This window comes from Agrilus planipennis, unplaced genomic scaffold, assembly GCF_000699045.2.
Source record: "Agrilus planipennis isolate EAB-ADULT unplaced genomic scaffold, Apla_2.0 scaffold5, whole genome shotgun sequence".
NCBI lineage: Eukaryota > Metazoa > Arthropoda > Insecta > Coleoptera > Buprestidae > Agrilus > Agrilus planipennis.
In genome coordinates this window covers 3,430,035-3,435,509 of record NW_020442468.1, presented here as the reverse complement: position 1 = coordinate 3,435,509, position 5,475 = coordinate 3,430,035, and positions in this window count along the sequence as shown.

The following is a 5,475-nucleotide window of genomic DNA, read 5'->3' as shown; positions in this document are numbered from 1 at the left end:
TATTATCTATTATTATAAAAAAGCATATTAAAGAATTGTGGAAAAGGTCTAGCATATTATACGAACGATCAAGGAGTCATAAAGGGTTAAAAATTTAATTATTTTAATTGAATACAAAAGTAATACGTAAAGTGGATTTTTATAAGAACGCAAAAGTTACCAGCAATGGCGAACTACACAATTTCCTTATCAGTCAAAGCAATGATTGCAATTATATTACGTATATCATAGACGTTGTTTATAAACATATCATTTTGAAGGCAAGTCCACGAGTCCCATAAATGTACCTACATTTAGCAACAAATGGAAAATTGCGTTGTTAAATTTGAATTTTTTTAAATACTTATAAATTCGACGGCTGCGTTTTATTTATTATTATTATTATTACGATAAAAAGTTGCAAAGAAATTCGTCTAGATAATTTCATCAGAAAGTGGGTAAACCGAAGGAGTCGGAGGAGACGGCCACGACGGGGAGGCGTTTTTCATTTCACGGCACTCTTGGTTCGACATTCACAATCGGGTCTTTGATCAAGTACGTTGGAAACTTAACTCATACTCGTTCCGTGTTTAAATTGCATCAGATTATATTTTGAATAATCACAGTAAAACTTTTGTACACGAAAATAGGCTATCAGCGACCGCGATTTAATTAAAAAAAGTTGATGTAAAACAAACAAACGCGAGTTACCATTTTCGACAATTAAAGAAAAAATAAAAACAAAAGCCATAACAATGCCGTTCTTCAAGAAATGGAAAAACAATTCCAAACACCGGAGTAAGTACAATTTTTTTATAATAATATATTCTATTTAAATTTAAATACAAATAGATATCAAGCGAGTGGTTTTGTTTTGCACGAATTCTATGCATGACTGTTTGACCATGATTTGTGTACCTTTAGTGTTTTGTTTTTGTTGGCACAAATTTGTCATTACCTAAGCGTTCTTTTTCTTTTGTATCAAAAGTCCACGCTTCGTCGATAATTTATTATTCGCTATTCAACAGGTGGAAAATACATTTATATACTCATTTTTTTTACGAAAACTATTTCGTTTTGAAACGGATAAACAGATATAAAAAGAATGCCAACTTTTTAAACTAAATTAAAATCACGAAGAAACTTTTTCTGTAAGATATTATTGTTTTTTGTGTGATAGTTTTTTGTTATTTAACAATAAAAAACTAGTTCGTGTATTGTCCGGCAAACAACGGAGCGGATTTTGTAAAAATTTATGTTCAGAGGAAGAGAAATTAGAACTAGGAATAAATTTGAATGCAAATTACTACTAATTTACAATAACAAAGAAAATATGTACGTACCAACATATTTATTACAAAACTCTGGACGTGATTTCAATCTTATTTGAATTCATCAGGGCGCCATAGGTAGTCTCGATAAATCATCTTTTGAAAAATATAACGTAGTATAGGGAAATTCGTACAAATTCGTTCAAATAAATGATAAAATAATTAAGGTAAGTCCAATAAATGTAAATTAAAACTACTGAGGGATGTTATGCTTTGTTAAATTAAGGGTTCGGTTAGTTTGTTGTAGTTTGACATAAAAAGAAAACATGCCGACAAGGAAATGTGTAACATTTGAAATAATTTAATTAACAACAAGTATCAGAAGATGGTTACTACATACTGTTTAAATATGACAAAAGAATATTATTGAACGGGGTCGACAAGTGAATAAAAAGAAACGCGTTCTAGCTTAATTAGGCATGGAAATGTCATTTTACAAGCTTTTAATTAGATGAAATACCGGAACACCTGTTTTTAGCGGAAATTGATAATGCTTCCAATTCCTTACGCATTATTAAAATGTACGATAATTACAAAAAGGTTCTTCCAGGAAATAGAGGAAATTTGTCTCATTTTGTATACGATTATTTCGAAGAATTGATGCTACGGCTTAGCTCACGTTTGCCACGTTTTTAATATTTTTACACAAAGCACAACTTGGATTAGAAAGTTTTATTGAACTAATCGTAAGTAGCCTTTAATCGGCAAATAAAAACATTGAGAACAATCGCGAATGTTAAAATATACAGGGCGATTGTGTACAACACATTTCATTATCATAAAGTCGTCAGTCCTAAGACTGGTTGGACACGTACCTCCACTTTTTCCTATCCTGAGTCAATCTTCGCATTTCCCTAAAACTAGAACAACCACATCCTTAACCATTTGCGAACAGTAATCTAACCTAGGTCTACCTCTACCCCTTCTAACTCCTGTTTCTGCCTCTAATATGTCTCTGACTAGACCATTTCCCTAAAACTAGAACAACCACATCCTTAACTATTTGAGTAATCTAACCTAGGTCTACCTCTACCCCTTCTAACTCCTGTTTCTGCCTCTAATATGTCTCTGACTAGACCTTCATGTCTGAGAAGGTGTCCTACCAACCTATCTCGCCTATTTCTTATTAACTTCCATAGAGTCCTCTGTTCTCTGTTCTCCTATTCATTCTATTATCTCTTCATTTCTAACCTTTTCTATCCACGTTATCTTCATCATTTGCCTATAACACCGCATTTCGAACGCTTCTAACCTTTTCTTTTCCATGTTTCGCATCCGTACAACGCCGCGCTCCAAACATACGCCTTTAACAACCTTTTTCGAATTTCCAAATTACTTATTTTTATTAAAGGCGACACGACCCTGCGCTATCCTCTGCTTTATATCCCTACTACTCCTTTCGTCCTGACTTATCTGACTTCCTAGATATCTGAAATCAGCCACTTCTTCTAATTTTTCGTCTCCTATCTTTATATTCGCTCTTTTCCTATTTTTTCTTCCCTTGCATACCAGTATTTTAGAAATAAATAATACCTTAGTTCTTGAACTTTGCATTCGATAACGATAAATATTAAAATAACTAATTAGTTCTCATTCTCATTAACCATCTCGAATCAGCGCAGTTTATGCAACCAAACATACAAAATGTGTTCGCAGCGAATGATCTTAGTCTTCCTTTGTGTTTATTAGCTAATCACTACGTTGATTTATGAATTTAATAGGCTTTATGAAAATAAAATTATTGTAGTATGTATTTGTTATTGTACACTCTTCAAATTTACTTTGCGACTACTTTCATTGTTTGTTGTTACTTTCTCGTTGCGGATTGTTATATTCCAGTCACTTTTACGTATGTACATTTTAATTACACTTACTATTACGCGTTCGTATAAAGTAATTCATATTAAATACCCATTTTGTTGATAATTGCTGTCTTGTAACATGCCAGCCTCATTTCTCCAGCAAAATTATTGGTTATACGGATTATCCGATGAAGGTTTTTCTTATTTGCGACTAGCAGGTATTGCAACCGATATGGAATTTACCATTTTACGGACCTGACGGTAACTCGCTAAGGATATTGCATCATAACCAACAGGTATTCATTAACAAGCAATTAATAAGGTCTCTAATACAATTAAAATGAATTTTAGAGAAATAGGGCACAGTTATAATAATATAAAGAATGAGTTAGGAGTCATTTTGTTAGAAATGGGGAAAACGCGGAAAAGAATTTTTAGAAAATCTATACGCAGAACAAGAGTTATTATAGGAGATGTTTTAGGAAACGAAGCCATCGTGTAGGTATTAGATGAACTAGGATATCCCATAATGAGAGAAGATTTTGAGTTACCATTAAAAAATTTAAGGAATAGTAAGGTCACCAGGTATAGATATAAAACCCTTCAGAATGCTAAGCAATTGATACTACAGTTTCTCAACCATGAAGGGCTAGTTAGAGACATATTAGAAGCATAAATGGGAGTTATGAGGGGTAGAAGTGACCTAGATTAAATTACTGATTACAAATAGTTAAAGATGCAAGTTTCTTGAGTTTTTGATAAATGGTAAGGTTGGCGCAATGTGGGAAGAAGAAGACGATCGCCGGACTGAAGATGATAATTCAGGATGACGAGTGAACTTTTTTTGTTTTTGGTACCTATTTGTACGCATGTATGACAAGTGAATGTTGCAATTTTAACATTGATCTTATTTTGTTCATTAAAATAAACAGCTGTTACGTTTTTATTTTGTTAACATTCAAACTACGATCCTAACTAATCTTGAGCTCATTGATAATGATGAAATTATATATTTATTTATTTATCAATGTAAATCATGAGGAAAATTACTGAAGATGCTAGTGAATCTGTAATAACAATTATACAACAGCGACAAGTACAAAAATAGACCGATATTTTTCTCCAACAAACTTACAAATACTGTAATAAAAATAGATCCGTTGTTGCTAATTGAATTATACTTGATAGATAATTAATTAAAACTTTCCTAACGGTGGCAATGATTTAAAACGACAAAAACACTTCCGTTTCGTTACCGATAAAACTAAAGAATATATTTGTTTATATTACATCCAACAATAAGAAGTCGTTGTTCTTTTACAATATTTGTCCTAAAGATGGTATAGGGTCACCCGGTAGAAGACCGATAAGGAAAACGTATTAAACAATTGTTTTGTACAACACCATAAAATCAAAACGTAAACGATTATTACAAAGTAGCAAATATTGTTTTAATTTGTTCCATAAATCATTGTTACGAATTATAAATTTTCTACCGATACCATACATATAGGCAGGCAGGTAATCAAGAAAAAAATACTTAATTTTCGTTGTCGAACAATACCGTAATCAAAATTCCACGAGCAAATTGTTTTTCTTTATAATTAGTTTCTCTAATACTGCCTATTTTAATTGTTTTTTACTTTTATCATAAAAAGAAATCCGAAACTACAATTTAAAAATTGCATGTGGGATGTTGTACTTCTAAAAACTTATTCGTTTCTTCTACTTATTATTTTAATTAAAAAATGAAGTCGCTCCATTTTTAACACCAAGGGTGGGCCACACAGTTGAAGATTTAAAGTTTTATATTACCCAAGATGCATTGAATTTTATGAGAGAAAAATTGCAAAAACGCTGGACTCCGATAAAGTAGTTGATATTTTTATATTATTAAATGAAAACGCCGCATAATTTTGCAAAAAGCAAAACGTTTTGCGTTGTTTGAAGATGAAAGCTTCCGGTTTAAAATTTTACTCAGGGTGAGTCAGAATATAGACCAGGACTTTCACACATCTCTATCTCAGATTTCTTAATGTTTAGTACATCCTAATTACTTAACACATATGCTAATCTATCTTCTGAGGCACGAAGGGCTATTTAGAGACATACTAGAAGCAGAAACAGGAATATGGAGGAACACAGGAAGTCCTAGATTAGATTAATGTTCGCAGACAATTAGGGATGCCGAATGTTGCAGTTTTATATGTCAAAAACGGATTTCTTAATGTTTAGTGCATCCTAATTACTTAACACATATGCTAATCCATCTTCTGAGGCACGAAGGGCTATTTAGAGACATACTAGAAGCAGAAACAGGAATATGGAGGAACACAGGAAGTCCTAGATTAGATTAATGTTCG